Source organism: Poeciliopsis prolifica, unplaced genomic scaffold, assembly GCF_027474105.1.
Source record: "Poeciliopsis prolifica strain line A6 unplaced genomic scaffold, Auburn_PproV2 SCAFFOLD037, whole genome shotgun sequence".
NCBI classification, from domain to species: Eukaryota; Metazoa; Chordata; class Actinopteri; order Cyprinodontiformes; family Poeciliidae; genus Poeciliopsis; species Poeciliopsis prolifica.
In genome coordinates, this window is record NW_026562412.1 from 2,552,996 (window position 1) to 2,570,948 (window position 17,953).

The 17,953-nt window shown below is 40.6% G+C and overlaps 1 long non-coding RNA gene across 2 annotated transcripts; it reads right to left on the reverse strand.

Annotated features, from left to right (window-relative positions):
• Positions 1-1,231: 1,231 nt before the first annotated feature.
• On the reverse strand, positions 1,232-4,821 carry LOC129374640 (uncharacterized). Of its 2 annotated transcripts, XR_008607531.1 has the most exons (5): positions 4,391-4,821; positions 3,009-3,203; positions 2,380-2,429; positions 2,121-2,278; positions 1,232-1,654 (listed from the first exon to the last, which is right to left on the reverse strand). It is a non-coding gene; the product is annotated as an uncharacterized LOC129374640 (long non-coding RNA). The 2 variants fall into 2 exon arrangements; XR_008607530.1 differs by lacking the exon at positions 4,391-4,821 and having other exon boundaries at positions 3,009-3,403.
• Positions 4,822-17,953: the final 13,132 nt, after the last annotated feature.

Consider the following 17,953-nt stretch of genomic DNA (forward strand, 5'->3'; position numbering starts at 1 on the left):
GGTGCTGTCAGGAATATTTACCTGGGTCCCAATTGGGTCTGAACTGGGCTAGAATATGGGTACCAAGTGGGTTTGTCCACGGTTTCCATGGTGGCCCCACATGGGTTTGCCCAAGTAGATTTTTATGGGTGCTGACTGGGTTTTCAGTGGGTCCCACATGGTTAACTCACATGAGGCCCATCTGTGGCCCACTAGGGTGCTGTCAAGAATATTTACGTGGGTCCCAATTGGGTCTGAACTGGGCTAGAATATGGGTACCAAGTGGGTTTGTCCACGGTTTCCATGGTGGCCCCACATGGGTTTGCCCAAGTAGATTTTTATGGGTGCTGACTGGGTTTTCAGTGGGTCCCACATGGTTAACTCACATGAGGCCCATCTGTGGCCCACTAGGGTGCTGTCAAGAATATTTACCTGGGTCCCAATTGGGTCTGAACTGGGCTAGAATATGGGTACCAAGTGGGTTTGTCCACGGTTTCCATGGTGGCCCCACATGGGTTTGCCCAAGTAGATTTTTATGGGTGCTGACTGGGCTTTCAGTGGGTCCCACATGGTTAACTTACATGAGGCTCATCTGTGGCCCACTAGGGTGCTGTCAGGAATATTACCTGGGTCCCAATTGGGTCTGAACTGGGCTAGAATATGGGTACCAAGTGGGTTTGTCCACGGTTTCCATGGTGGCCCCACATGGGTTTGCCCAAGTAAATTTTTATGGGTGCTGACTGGGCTTTCAGTGGGGCCCATATGGTTAACTTACATGAGGCTCATCTGTGGCCCACTAGGGTGCTGTCAAGAATATTTACGTGGGTACCAATTGGGTCTGAACTGGGCTAGAATATGGGTAACAAGTGGGTTTGTCCACGGTTTCCATGGTGGCCCCACATGGGTTTGCCCAAGTAGATTTTAATGGGTGCTAACTGGGCTTTCAGCGGGACCCAGATGCCTTAATCCTGTAGGAACAATTCTCATCTAACCTGGATGTGAATTACATTCATAGATATGCAATCTTGATCAACAATCCAAAGTCTAGCTTAAAACGTGTTCAATAAAAATAAAAAAAAAGAGATGAAAAATTTATTTTGCTCAAGGCTTTTATTTAGTAATTTAAAATATTGTCAGGAGTTATTTTTTACCTCACTACAGCAATTATTAGAACTTCATTAATACTCAGGGAATGGTGCCACAAAAAGAAATCTGCAATTATTCACGACATCTTTGAAATAACAGAAGCTAGTTTACTATAACAAACTTATAAACAGATCTATAAATATATATCTATAGATGCACACAAATAAAGACACCTACATATTTTCCTACAGGTCTATAAATGTATACATCTAAATACTATCTATATAACTTTATACACGTATATTCACATTGATACACACAATGTGAATATACACACCTATATAGATCTTTCACAATACATTTTTGTTAAACATTTTTAAAAATAACCTACATGCCATATGCATGCTTAAATTTGAAATCTCTCATACTTTACTGAAACTGTCCATCTTGAAAGACCTCCCCAACCTGAGTTTGAACTGGCAGTCTCTCTAGTCTATTTCCACTTCCACTCGGGCTCCAGTAAACCACTTCGAGAGTCTTTGCTGTATGCTTGTGTGATTCTGTAGATGGATAATTTCTTTTAAGTCCCCTGAAATAACAAGCAAAGGTAGAAATTGTATTAGTGTTTCATTTTAGCACAATGTAACATTCATGAGATTTGCATCTCCCCCTTCATGGGGCAAAAATGCTTGCAGAGATATGCCATAATCAAAAGGACTCTTGAGTCATCATTATTATGTACAGAAACTATATTCTTACTGTAAATTTAAAATATATCCATCTATATAAATCAACTAATAGGTTCTATCGTGGTTTTGTGGTTATTTTAATATTGTTTGAAATGCAAACAATATTACCTTCAAATTTTTAAGTTCTTAACAACAGTGAAAGAATACTGTTCAAATAAAACCAAAAATTGAAGACTCAATTTTTAACCTAAAAACATTACTAAAAATAACAAACAAAAGCATAAAACAACCAAAATAAATTAACATATGTTTAAGAAAGAAAAGTGAAAAAAAAAAGTTACTCTGACAATAAAAACTGATATTTACCATACAAAACATCAAAGAGACGCAGGTCCAAGAGCTTGTTTCCAATGTTGGCCAAAAAGGTTGAACTGGACTTCCAGTTCATGGGACATGAGGAATCGCACAGCTGGTTGTATTGTGTCATCTAAGGATGCTCCTCCAATTTCTGTAGCCATGGCAACCTTAAGTACAATGACAATAACAGGACAACATTTTGTTTTTGTTCATCAGTTTGTCATTATATCACTCTTATGTGCTTAATTTCACTAACATATTAATCTACCTTTTTCAAATCATTATAAAGTGATCTTCACACGCTGATCCTCTTGAAGCCTGCAAAAATATATATTTTATTAGTGCAATATAACATTTAGACTTTTCAAAAAAATAAAAAATTAAGGCAAAACAGCCTTGTATAGATTAACTACTGAAGCCTTATATTGTAAACACTGAACAGTTTTGCAATTATCCTAATTTCTTTGTTAACGTGACAGGACTAAGACAGTAGTATTACTCTTAAGAGAAGTTTAGAAAAATCACTATAAATGTAACTAATAAAGCCTAAAACATTTCACATATAAAAAAATTAGAGCTACAATTAAATATAAGTACATTTCACATAACTGCTAGCTAAATATTGCAAAAATATCAAAAAATTTCTTCATCTTTCAATATTTGTTTCAGGCTTGGCCACTGATTGACATGATGGGTTTCAATTTACGGACCCACATGCAGTAACCACACGTTGGATAGGGATGAGTGAGTGATTTATTTACAACAGGACAAAATAAAATCTATTTCCCGGACATCAGCGGAAGGGTGAGGACCACTCGACCAGGTTGGCCTGAAACGAGAACTTAGTTATGACGGGCTTAGAATGACTGATCGGCGGGGAAACAGGAACAGGCTTACTTCGGTGCGGGTCTTTCGAGGCGTGGGTGTGAGATGCCAGGTTCCTGAGAGAGGGTGTGCAGCGGTTCCGAAGGTAAATGCGAGGTGGGAATGGAAGAGAGCTGGAAGCTCGAAGGGTGGAGTGGAGGCAGTGGAATCGGCGGAGCGAGCACGCAGGTATTCACTGGTGAGTTCTCGAATGAGGCGACAAAACCCCTAGGATCGAACAAACACAGAGACCAGGTGACTTCTAGTAGACACAGAAACGTTCTCAGAAAACTGTTCACAACAGGAGAGGCCAGAGTGACTACCGGTGTATGCAACCATCTAGCATACACCAGTAGAATCTTCAGTCAATCTAGCGTAGACTGAAGATTCTGCTGCTCCTCCACCTGTGCCAAGCTCCACGGGCTCCTCACAAAGATCCTCACTGAAATAAGATGCGACACTCACATACACACACAGGAACCCTGACACTGATGACTACTCTAGACCAACACAATAGCGGCAGATTGAAATAAACTATGACATAACAAAACGCTTTAAAGTGTCACACAACAATTAAAAAAAAATTTAAAAATATGAACTACAATGCCTTCATCCTATTTACAAAAAACCTTTTAGGCCCAATATACTGAAACCACATGGGCCCCATATAGTGTTCCCATTTCTGTCCCATGCCCAGTTAGCCCACGTTAATGCTGAATTGGGCCCATACATTTAACCCAATTGAGCCAACAATATGAGTCCCATTTCGGTTAACCTTTTGAGCCTCACGCAGTTGGCCCAGATAAAACCCATGCCCTCTTATCATTACCTATATAGCCCAAAGCTAAACGATTCAATGCAGTTTTATTGAAAAAAACGACAATAATAATCTTGCATGGGTCCCAGCCAAACCAGCCTGAATCCATACATGAGACCCACCCATGCATGCTGATGTGACTGTGAGAAAGATTATTAAAAGCCCAAGTACATAGAATGAAAGCACAATAGTTACTCTTTTTAAATCATACAAATGGTTTTATTGTGTCCAGACACTTTGTAACAACCTCTGCTAGCAACATAGATTCTTCAGTGAACCGATTTCATTCTGCCTCGTTGGCGCTCAAATGAACCAATGGCAGCTCAACAAATAGAATGGCTGCGGTATTTGAAAATGGTTTGGCCCACAACGCTGCGTTTGAAATCGGTCTGCACTAAAATCTGCTTATTGTGTGTAGCTGTGTGTGTTAGCAATATCAGAAAAGTATAACCCTAAAGAAAAGCAAAATAACAATAACAATTAAGTCTCTTTTGGGATACTGTCGTCCGATTTGTTACGAGCAACAATTTTTTTAACAAGCGATTTAAAATCTCTCCCTAAAATTTGGTACTAGGTAAAACAGAAGAAATGTACTTACAGATTCTTTCGTAGATCAGCCAACAGGCAGACTCCGCGCCAACGGACTGATGAAGAGAACAGGCTTGATTTTGAAACCGCATATCCATCCGCGGGTCATTTTACGTTTTCCAAGAAACACAAGATTAATTTTTGAGAGTGCTACATCGGTTTAACAAATGTAAAACCGATGTAGCAAAAGTTCTCAATGTAAATAAATACATTTCGTTGTCCTCCTTATTCAAATATGTTTTGGAACTATTTTCTTCAGTGGATGTGTAAAGTGCCTACCGGTACTTCAATTCACCAACCTTTATTGGCAACGGTGCCTCAGAGCAAACAATGAACAAAAAGGTAATTGGAACCAAATGAATCATTAACAGAAATGTTACGTTTTTTTATTTTTTATTTTTATTTATACTGATGACTTGGAAAATGTTTGCAAATATATGAAAAAACAGATGCTCAAATTTTACTCTTGTCTCTCACTTACTAATGAGTTTTGTTTATTTTCTAAACATTTTGTGATATTTTTCACAATGGTCTGATCTGAACTATTTGTCCAAATAAAAATTTAAATCTTGCTGCGAACAGGCTGCAGTAAACTCTATGGATGTCTAAACATCCAATTGATAAAAAAAAATAATAAAAAAAAATAAAAGTTAATATTATTAAAAATAAAACAAGGACTAAAGCTCAACCATGACCACTCTGTGCTTAATTTTGAGTAAGCACCAGAATATGAGTTTACGTATATATTTCAAAGATTATTTCAAAAAAATGTTTTAAGACATTCAGACTGCAATAATAAAATGAAAAAAAAGTTAGGGGTTCAAAGTGTAGCAAGAGCAATACTGAACTGGCTTTTGCTTTGACATACAGTGAAAAGTTTGAAAGTGACAGGGTAACCACATTGTCGATTAAAATGTTCTACAATTTTGTCCCATTTAGACCATGAAAAAAAGTACTAGGGGCTACATTTTCCTGCCCAGGTCCAACCCATGTATGGTTAGCCCATGCTCATGTCATGTTAGTTTAATGTGGACAGCCCACATTGGGCTTCTCATGTGGGGCCCATGATACTGAAACCACATGGGCCCCAAATAGTGTTGCCCATTTCTGTCCCATTTCCAGTTAGCCCACATTGTTGCTGAATAGGGCCCATACATTTAGCCCAAATGGGCCAGCCCATACGGGTCCCATTTTAGTTAACCATATGTGTCCCATGAGGTTTGCCCAGATAAAACCCATGACCACTCATTACCCATATGGCCTACTACAAACCCAAGGGGGGCCCACTCATGCGTACTGGCTTGGAGACTGGACTGGACTGTTCTAGCATAAAATAATAACATGAAAAATGTTAAGGGTTCAAAGTGTGGCTAGAGCAATACTGAACTGGTTTAAAAAAATAAAGCATTGTAGAATTATTTTTAATGTTTTAATATCCTGGTCCTCTGGAAGCCTAGTGTTTGTAAATGAGCCAGGCATAGATATCACACAGTGAACATGTTTTAGGTTCAAACATTAGGAAGACATGGATGTTCTGTTCTATCAGCAAAATATATCCTTGGGTGATCTCCAAGACGAGGTCACCTTCGTCCTGGAGACCTCGACAATGGTCAAGGTCACCAACCTTTACTATCGTCGAGGTTTCCTACAAGGAAAAAATTAAATTCTACAATTTACCTTACATCAACTCCATTAGAGGCCAGCTGAGTAACAATTGCCTTGGCAAAGACTATAAAGCTGACATCTCGGGTAATTCTTTCCAAGTTTTTTGAGAATCTTGCTCTTGCAGCTTTTGCTTTGACATACAGTCAAATTTTGAAAGTGACAGGTTAACTACAGGGGTTGGACAATGAAACTGAAACACCTGGTTTTGACCACAATAACTTATTAGCGTGGTGTAGGGCCTCCTTTTGAGGCCAATACAGCATCAATTCGTCTCTGGACAAGTATGGGGCCAAGGGAATGCCATGATATGGCAGCCCACACCATCAATGATCCACCCCCCATGCTTCACTCTGGCATACTACACTCTGGCTGGAATGCATCTTTGGGGCTTCTCCACACCGTAACTCTCCCGGATGTGGGGAAAACAGTAAAGGTAGACTCATCAGAGAACAATACATGTTTTCACATTGTCCACAGCACAAGATTTCGCTCCTTGCACCATTGAAACCGACGTTTGGCATTGATACGAGTGACCAAAAGTTTGGCTATAGCAGCCCGGCTGTGTATATTGACCATGTGGAGCTCCCGACGGACAGTTTGGTGGAAACAGGAGAGTTGAGGTGCACATTTAATTCTACCGTGATTTGGGCACCGTGGTTTTATGTTTTTGGGATACAATCCGGGTTAGCACCCAAACATCTCTTTGAGACAGCTTCGTCTTGCATCCACAGTTAATCCTGTTAGATGTGGTTCGTCATTCTTGGTGGTATGCTGACATTACCCTGGATACTGTGGCTCTTGATAATCACAAAGACTTGCTGTCTTGGTGAACAATTTGCCCTCTTTTGAACTCCAGTATGTCCCAAATAATGTTATGTGCATTGCAATATTTTGAGCAAAACTGTGCTCTTACCCTGCTAATTGGACCTTCACACTCTGCTCTTACTGTTGCAATGTGCAATTTATGAAGATTGGCCACCAGGCTAGTCCAATTCAGGCATGAAACCTCCCACACTAAAATGAGAGGTGTTTCAGTTTCATTGTCCAACCCCTGTACATTGTTCTACAATTTTGTCTCATTTAGCCTACTTCAAAAAGGACTGGGGTCTACATATCCACACCCAGGTCCAACCAGGGCGTGGATATGTACTGCCCACACTGAACCCACAGTGGGTTCACTGTGGTCAGCCCACATGGTCTCCCCATGTTGGGCCCATGACATGAGCCCATGCTCATGTCATGTGGGTTCAGTGTGGTCAGCCCACATGGTCTCCCCATGTTGGGCCCATGATACTGAAACCACATGGGCCCCACATAGTTTTGCCCAGTTCTATCCCATTCCCAGTTAGCCCACTTAAAAAAGGACTGGGGCCTACATATCCACACCAGGTCTAACCCATATATGGTCAGCCCATGCTGATGTCATGTGGGTTCAATGTGGTCTGCCCACATGGGCTTCCCATGTTGGGCCCATGATACTGAAACCACATGGGCCCCACATACTGTTGCCCAGTACTATCCCATTCCCAGAAAGCCCACTTAAAAAGGACTGGCCTACATATCCACACCCAGGTCTAACCCATATATGGTCAGCCCATGCTGATGTCATGTGGGTTCAATGTGGTCAGCCCACATGGGCTTCCCATGTTGGGCCCATGATACTAGAACCACATGGGCCCCACATACTGTTGCCCAGTACTATCCCATTCCCATATAGCCCACTTAAAAAAGGACTGGGGCCCACATATCCACACCCAGGTCTAACCCATATATGGTCAGCCCATGCTGATGTCATGTGGGTTCAATGTGGTCAGCCCACATGGGCTTCCCATGTTGGGCCCATGAAACTAGAACCACATGGGCCCCACATACTGTTGCCCAGTACTATCCCATTCCCAGATAGCCCACTTAAAAAAGGACTGGGGCCCACATATCCACACCCAGGTCTAACCCATATATGGTCAGCCCATGCTGATGTCATGTGGGTTCAATGTGGTCTGCCCACATGGGCTTCCCATGTTGGGCCCATGATACTGAAACCACATGGGCCCCATATACTGTTGCCCAGTTCTATCCCATTCGCAGTTAGCCCACTTAAAAAAGGACTGGGGCCTACATATCCACACCCAGGTCTAACCCATATATGGTCAGCCCATGCTGATGTCATGTGGGTTCAATGTGGTCAGCCCACATGGGCTTCCCATGTTGGGCCCATGATACTAGAACCACATGGGCCCCACATACTGTTGCCCAGTACTATCCCATTCCCATATAGCCCACTTAAAAAAGGACTGGGGCCCACATATCCACACCCAGGTCTAACCCATATATGGTCAGCCCATGCTGATGTCATGTGGGTTCAATGTGGTCAGCCCACATGGGCTTCCCATGTTGGGCCCATGAAACTAGAACCACATGGGCCCCACATACTGTTGCCCAGTACTATCCCATTCCCAGATAGCCCACTTAAAAAAGGACTGGGGCCCACATATCCACACCCAGGTCTAACCCATATATGGTCAGCCCATGCTGATGTCATGTGGGTTCAATGTGGTCAGCCCACATGGGCTTCCCATGTTGGGCCCATGAAACTAGAACCACATGGGCCCCACATACTGTTGCCCAGTACTATCCCATTCCCAGATAGCCCACTTAAAAAAGGACTGGGCCCACATATCCACACCCAGGTCTAACCCATATATGGTCAGCCCATGCTGATGTCATGTGGGTTCAATGTGGTCTGCCCACATGGGCTTCCCATGTTGGGCCCATGATACTGAAACCACATGGGCCCCATATACTGTTGCCCAGTTCTATCCCATTCGCAGTTAGCCCACTTAAAAAAGGACTGGGGCCTACATATCCACACCCAGGTCTAACCCATATATGGTCAGCCCATGCTGATGTCATGTGGGTTCAATGTGGTCAGCCCACATGGGCTTCCCATGTTGGGCCCATGATACTAGAACCACATGGGCCCCACATACTGTTGCCCAGTACTATCCCATTCCCATATAGCCCACTTAAAAAAGGACTGGGGCCCACATATCCACACCCAGGTCTAACCCATATATGGTCAGCCCATGCTGATGTCATGTGGGTTCAATGTGGTCAGCCCACATGGGCTTCCCATGTTGGGCCCATGAAACTAGAACCACATGGGCCCCACATACTGTTGCCCAGTACTATCCCATTCCCATATAGCCCACTTAAAAAAGGACTGGGGCCCACATATCCACACCCAGGTCTAACCCATATATGGTCAGCCCATGCTGATGTCATGTGGGTTCAATGTGGTCAGCCCACATGGGCTTCCCATGTTGGGCCCATGATACTAGAACCACATGGGCCCCACATACTGTTGCCCAGTACTATCCCATTCCCAGATAGCCCACTTAAAAATGGACTGGGGCCTACATATCCACACCCAGGTCTAACCCATATATGGTCAGCCCATGCTGATGTCATGTGGGTTCAATGGTCAGCCCACATGGGCTTCCCATGTTGGGCCCATGATACTGAAACCACATGGGCCCCATATACTGTTGCCCAGTACTATCCCATTCCCAGATAGCCCACTTAAAAAAGGACTGGGGCCTACATATCCACACCCAGGTCTAACCCATATATGGTCAGCCCATGCTGATGTCATGTGGGTTCAATGTGGTCTGCCCACATGGGCTTCCCATGTTGGGCCCATGATACTGAAACCACATGGGCCCCATATACTGTTGCCCAGTTCTATCCCATTCGCAGTTAGCCCACTTAAAAAAGGACTGGGGCCTACATATCCACACCCAGGTCTAACCCATATATGGTCAGCCCATGCTGATGTCATGTGGGTTCAATGTGGTCAGCCCACATGGGCTTCCCATGTTGGGCCCATGATACTGAAACCACATGGGCCCCATATAGTGTTGCCCAGTTCTATCCCATTCCCAGATAGCCCACCTAGTTGCTGAATAGGGCCCATGCATTTAGCCCATATGGGCCAGCCCATATGGGTCTCATTTTAGGTTAACCATATGTGTCCCATGCAGTTCGCCCAGATAAAACCCATGCCCACTCATTACCCATGTAGCCCACATCAAACACAAGTGGGGCCCACTCATGCGTGCTGGCTGGGATGCACCAGAATCTGATTCTTTCTCCCAAGTGATGAACAAGTTCAGACCAATCTCTTACTATGAAAAGTCCCGCTGGCAACAGACAGTGTGTGTGCGTGCGGGCGTGTGTGTATATGGAAAAAATCCAAATATCCTGGCTGTGGTGGCTCCTTCCTCAGGGCTAATGACAAATTTAGTGATAATCGTCATGTTTTAATTGATGTTTCTGCACCACTGACTTAAACCACCAGTGGATTACAACAGGGAGGAAGATCTGAGTGGTTCTGCATCTGCATGGCTTCCTCCTTCTCTTCCCTTTTTCTGTGTTTATTGTTGCACCTCAGATCTGTTGAGACCCCAGGCTATGAAGCACTCCTCTGGTCACACACTTCTTCAAAAGCTCTTACTCACAACATGAAGTTTAGGGCACAAACGATCCAGTCCCCACGCATCATCTGCTGAACAAGGCAAAAATAAACACTAAACCAACAGTCAACTGGCTTGATGGGTCAGTGAACCCTCCTCAGACCTAACCTTGCTTCTGGGATGAGGTCAGTTAATGTATTTATAACCCTCTGATATGTGCAGAGGGAAGAAATGAGGCTGGATTTCTTTACAAAATCAAAGCAGCATCCTTTTCAGGAAGTAGCAGAAGAGTAAACAAATTCATGTTTAGAACAATATCTATTAACTATATTTTACTCTGGGGATTCAGTTAATTAGTGCCCAGTAGTTCTGGAGATTCATGGCAGGATGGTACGAGTAGCACAGCTTTTAAATGGTTCACCTTTTATCTGACTGACTAAACCTTTTCTGTGACACTCAATGGCTTCTTTTCTTTTACTGTGGAGAGTCACGAGTCTCTATGTTTGGTTATTTTCATTATTAATGTTGCTACTTGTATCAGTCATAACCCAGCCAATAGTCAGATTTCACCTCTATGCAGATGACTTGTAGATTGATTTATCATTCAAATGAGGATGCATTAATCCACAATGTTCCCACTTTGTATTGCATCTCTGCAATCAGTGATTTAGCAAAAACTTTGGCTAAACCATGGTTAGTTAGTAAATGTCCCTTTCAAACAGGGACAGTTAACTCTTAACTGTCATTGCTCAGAGGAAAATCACTCAAAGTTGGGGAAAAAAACAGATGTACAACAATGACTGCTGGAAAAGTCAAGTGTCTTGTTGTTGAATTCCATCCAGAAACCACTGGCTGCATTATTGTTGGTTGTGCAGGAGGCTCCACTTCTGCTTTTAAAAGCTGTAAAGTCAGATAGTTTCATGTGGTCAGCAGCAACTTATTTGGATATAAAATGAAAAGATGCCCTAAAACAACTCGAATCAGGCAGAACTGAACAAACTGAAATCTCATGATCTAAGAATGATTTTGTACAAAAACTGAAATAAACATGTCTTTATTGCCCATAGCTCAATTCTAACCTGATCAAGGAAGCCTAATAGGTCACTTTTAGTTTTTTTTTCTTTAAAAATAGAAAAAGGTTTGAAATTTCACTGTGAAAATGTTAAATTTTGATATACATTTGATGCAAAAACTGTTATAAAGTTATAAAGAAGATTCCTATCTCCAAATTAAATCTCTAAATTGGACAATCCTGCCATTTCCCATCCCACAGATGAGTCTCACTACATGTGTGATCTATCTCTCGTCAATGTTTGTGTTAAAAAACCTCTTCAGTGTGACAGAGAATGTAACACTTTCAATACTTCACTTCCAGACACATTGTCTGCTCAGCAACAAACAGTAAACTCTCTATATATGTAAATCAGATCAATAGGATATCCATACAAACGGCCTGCAGCTGCGTGTTGCCATCAAGCAGCTCACCTAATGTAATAAGGAACATCAATAGTTGATTTTCAAACCTAGTGGTGCGGAGACACAAAACGAAGATGATGAGATTAGCACAGCTTGCCGTCAACGCTCAACTCCATTTTATAAGCAGGGACAATTAACACAGACTGTCATTATACAGAGGACAACGACACAAAGTTGGAAAAAACAGACTAATAACTGCGCTGCATGAGTCAAATTATGTGGCATTAAAAAGAAAGATTTCTATTTGTATGTCAGCGACAGCACTGACATTTGGACATTTGGATATGATAATTAATGATGATAAACTGAAACGCTCCGGTCTGCAGACAGAAGGCTGCAGCGGCTTATGCGTCCGTTGTATGTTATTCTTCAGACAGGCATAATAATGCGGCTTGACAATCGCCGCCACAATATGAGAACACAACGTTAGCAGGTGTGCTGTCTGGTGAAAACACCTCCATTAATGGTACATCCTGAGATATGTTCCCTGAGGTGGATTAAGCCCCGTATTAACTAATGAGCTTTTTGCTTGGAAGCGACACAATTTTCACTCAATCAAAACAGAAGAAAAATGATTTTCACAATCAGATGCTGACGCTGTGACACAACAACATTAATTCAGCCGTTTAGCTTAGTTGCAGTCGGTATTTACTCTTGAATGAAGAATGTTGAACATGTCTGTTATTTTCAGTGTTCATCTATAATTTTTAAGTCCTAATTACAGCATACAGCTGTCACCTCCATTAGTGCATGCCATGTATAGAATTACCATGCAGGTGTTTACATTTTCATTATGCAAAATTAGCAGAAAAGCTACTGGTTACTCTCCAACGCCACAATTTAATGAACCCTTCACTGACATCAAATTACCAGTGAAATGTTCATTTTTTTCAGTTCGGTTGAGTTGGAGAGTAAAAGTTGCTTTTCAAAGTCCAAACTCAGAGTAAATAAAGGCGTTGAATTCTTCATGCTGCTGCTTGGAAAATAAGTTTTGTTGAGTCTTAAAGCAGTTCGTTTGGGTCGTTAAAAGTTTTCTGATGATCACAGACTGTGACTGGAAGTCTATGGTTGAATAAAATTATACATATATGGATTTATCTTATTCACTACAAGCATTATCACAAGATTCTTTATGTGACAAACAGATCCAATTTATATCCAGACCTTCATAACAGGATTAAACCAACACAATCTAATTTTAAGGACAGATTGAAATTTGGTTACCTTTAGAGGTGTGGAATTTGTCCTCTTGCAGATTACATCTGTTTTTCACCACTGGAACGTTTCAGTATCCTGTCCACTCATAAAAATGCATCAGAGTGAATGATGGCGGCATTGTGTTATCAGGTTACGGACTGTAATCTGGCCCTGTTGCCGTTTAAAACCGAGAGGCTGCTGTTAAATTGTTAATTTAGTGGTTTTCATACTGGTGAAAAATGCTAGAAATGATCTGAATGCTCTGTGCACCATGAGTTATGCACTGCAGACAGAAATTAGACAGTTGGCTCCTAACACTTCTCAGTAGTTGGTACGTTTAATTTAGAAACATAATCTTACGAACAAATCTGGCTTTTATTAAGCCTCTTTTTATTTCATTGGAATAGAAATAACAGAAAATGTATAATTACATCAATGTTTTGCTAATCACTCTGATTTTTCTGTATCATTATTCATATTGTTTAGAGATGATGACAAATATGACTGGCTCAAGTATTTACAGATTTTAACTGTTATTTTTGTCACAATAACACAATAAAAGTTCAGTTCAGTTTATTTATTCAGGAAAGTGTCATCTTAGACAGAAAGTCATCAATCAAATCATACATACATCACAAGATAACCAAGGTTGCTTTAAAAGGAAAGTGAGCAGACTGACAGTAACGCCTCACACTGAGCCTGCATGTGGTGACAGTGGAGAGGAAAAACTCCCCTTTAGCAGAAATGAACCTCCAGCAGAACCAGAACCAGAACCAGAACCAGAACCTGGTTTATTGGCAGCAGCAATCTGCAACAAAAGCCTGAAACAGATGCACACAAAAAATGGAATAACTGACCCAGGAGAAATTTCTATGTTAACAAAAAGTAAAAAGTTGAGAGGAGGGTTAGTCACATCGTCTCAGCTGAAGCTCTCCAGCAGGTGCAGCTTCTCCAGAGAAAACAGAACCGGGATCAAAGTTAACAGTTAAAACAGCAGAAAATGATTCAAATCAAAGAGTCGTAGTAGAAGAAACAGCTTGCTAAATGTACAAACACAAATCAAGTATTTTGTTTTAAGTGCAAATATCTCATGTGACATGGAATAAGGCAAAATTTATTTAAATGTACATTTTAAGCAAGACATAGGAGCTTGTTATAAATAAATAATTACTTAATATTGATGAAAAAATTATTGTTTCATCGGCAGATTATTTCACTCAGAATATGGGGAAAAAACTTCTTGCTGGACTTGAAATAATCTGATTAAGGAACTAGTTCTTTTTCATCATTATAAAGGAAATATTGACAAAGTTACTCATAAGTTAGTTTTCTCTAATATCAGCTGTAAGATATTTGCACTAGAAACTAGACAAAAATACTTGGTATAATATTTGTCACATCTTGAGAATAAAATGATACTTTTAACACATCTAAATCACATTTCAAGAAAACTGTAATAATATTACAATGCATTATAATTTTTCACATATTACTCATGGCCATATTTTCATATTATTTCATTTCTAAACCACATCTTCTACTGTATGAGTGAAGCTTCCTCTCAGTTCGATGGATCCAGAGAGCCACCAGGCTGTTCATACGCCTCACTTCCTGTACGGCCGGCGGCGGCGGCGGCGGCGGCGGCGTTTGGTCTCTTTTACGAGGGAAAGGTGTCTGAAGGAGACGAAGCTCTAAGGCTGTCTTGCTCGCTCACTATCTCTCTCTCTGGGTTGCATTTAGATTAGTCAGAGTATGATGACTCAGCCATTTGTTATGGACACAGTAACAGCCTTCCATAGGCTTTTCCAGGCACCAGGTGAACCAATAAAATCTCAGCTTTGGTGTCCTCAGGCCAACAGAAACACAATGTATCTACAAACAGCAAGTGTATGGGGGAAAATCCTCTGTGAAACATCCCACCAGAGTGGTGTATCAGTTTCTGTATCTTATTTAATAAATCTGCCACCTCCAGCCAGTTACATATATTAAAAATGACCCTTAAATGAAAAACATGCATTTTATGATGGAGGAAGAGACCCAGCAACAATGATGGAGAATAAACTTAGTTTAAAATTAAATATGTGCAAGGCTACTAACTGTGAGTTAGTAGCCTTGCATGTTAAAGTAGCATTGTCTGCCTTTATTGTGTTTGGTAATGTGTTTTTGAAGCGCTGTTATTGCTATTCATGGTTTTCAGGCAGTAGCAAATGGCTCCCTCTGCCCATGTATAATAATTGAGAGGCCTGAGGAAGATTACCCCAGCATAGAAATAAAACAGATCTGGAAGAAAATGGCTCGAAAAGTGAAGGTGGGGGGAGAGAGCAGAGGAGAAAATGTTTGGATAGCGTTCAGCCACATGTCTGCAATTCATAATTAACATTTTAGGACCTTCAGAAAGCTAAGGGTTCGTGCCAGCAGAATTATTCCTTTTCACGAGCAGATGTGACTTTTTACTGTTCCATTATGTTTATTTGCATGTTTTTGTCGGTGCCAGCCACGTAAGAGCCAATCTGAGGAAATACATGCGACTAAACATCATGCACTCTGTTAGCAGTCCGTAAATACATGGATGTTAAAAGCCCGTCCTACTGCGCTGTTTAACAGCCATTAAGTGAAAACAACTTATTAACATTTGTTTTATTTATCAGTTTTGCTTTTTCACTCAGCAGTCAAAATTGAAAACATTGTTGATAAAGACATTTCGTTATTATGAGCATCTCAATATCACTTATTTCCTTACTTTGAGTAGGCCTTTTTTGTTGCTTCATCATACATTTGGTTTGGATGTTTCACTGTTGGTTTTTCTTATTGTGAGAGGCAGAAATACGTTTAAGGATGTTTTCCCATCCCATCCGGGTCTCCATAAGAAACCATTTTCTGCTCCAGCTGCTGCTGTTCTCTTTCTCTCTCCTCTCAGTCAAATCAACCAAAGCCTCAGACTGTTCCCCTCCTGATCTGTGGGGGGCGCTCCACCAGGAACTACTTATGGAACCACTTAGGGTTTTCTTCACAAAATGTAAACAAAACTTCTGCTGAGTCAGATTTGAACTGTTTTCTTTGATTGTTGGAAAAAAGCGATGTGAGATTTCTAATGCAAGCACTAGACTTCCATGTTAGCTTTTTACCCAGAATGCCCTGCACTATTGTCTTCTTCCTCCTTTTAGAAATGTTCCCATGGAGACCATTTTTGCCCAGTTTCTCTATCTAACTGTTGAATTATAAACTTTGACCCTAATCCATTTCCAGGCTGATCAGCAGTTCTTTAATTTATTTAGATTTTGTTTTACTTTTCCAGTTACTTTTCGCCAACTTCATGCGCTCAGACGGTTTCTAGTTTTCCAAAATATATAATAATTCCAGCTGATTTATTATTTACCGAAGGCTATGATGGTCAATAACTGAAATCCTCATTTGAAAAGCTGCCTTTAATTACTCAGGTAATCTTTTTTATAGCAATGTAGAAAATTTGAGTACCAAATGTGCAGACTAGACATTGTGGATTTATAGTGAGGTAATTATTGCCACCTGTTATTTAATGCTGGTGAATCACAGTAATGATGTTGACCCATTCAATTTTGCATTTTTCTTTTTATGGAGGAGAAAAAGAGATTTCCCAGCTTTTCTTTTACTGATGATATAGCTGTTATCTACTTTTCACTGTACAAAGAAAGGAAGATAAATAATTCAGTCTGTGGGCATCTCCCCCGTCTGGAGACCTCAGTTCAAATCACTGACCAGTGGATGCTGAGTGGCGGGCACGCGCGCCTCTTAATCCTTCCCCATTCTTTGCCATAAATTATGCATCAGAAAAAAAAGCTTTTTCCACCTCAATGAATGTGTCCCTTAATCCCTGGCTCCTAAGACCTGTTTAATCTGAACTAAGTCATTAAAACAGTAAAAGGATATCACAAAGGACTTTCAAGCGAATTGGCTTAACGGTAACGTGATTAGATCATTGATCTCAGCAAAGCCTTGAGCTTCCAGGTGCGAAATGACTATTTAATGAAATCAGAGAAATCTCGTTACTAGAAAATTACTGATCAAAGTTAAGACCAGGTGACTGGGTGGTGCTGGTATCCATGTATGTGGGTAAAGGTATTTATTCCCTCCTGACACTATGGAGAACATTTGGTGCTGTAACGAGAAATTATGTTCCTAATCCCTAACTGGTAATTATTTGTACCGTTATGCATCTTTAACAAGATAATGGATATTCAAGCAGAAGACAAGGTGGTTGAGTTATTTTAGAGGAAAATAGGGGAAAAAATGTACAGAGATTTACATTAAATAGAAGAAAATATTGAAAAAAAAACTAGGATACACAGATAAAAGCAAAACCTATTAATTTAAAATTAACAAATAGAGGAAACAAATGGTAAATAAATATTAATGAGAAAGCTGCAAGAAATTATGTTTTCAGTTGTGATTTAAAGGAGCCAACAGTTTTGACAAACCTAAGTTTTATATTGAGTTTGATTCAGATTTGAAAATAACCTGGAAAACAGATTCTGGGTCTGTTTATTTCTGAGCCTGGATTTGCATAATTCATATCTGACATGCAATGCAAACATGTATCTTAGATTAATACATGTTCCACTTATAGACCAATGAGATTGGAAAATAAATCTATTTTCAGGCAGGAATTTATGATCCCTTTTCCTGGTGTTAGGAGTTTTTTTTTTTTTTTTTACAAAAACAAGTAAAAACAATTTAACTGTCTAAAAACTGGAAATTATACTTATTTACATATTTAAATTATACTC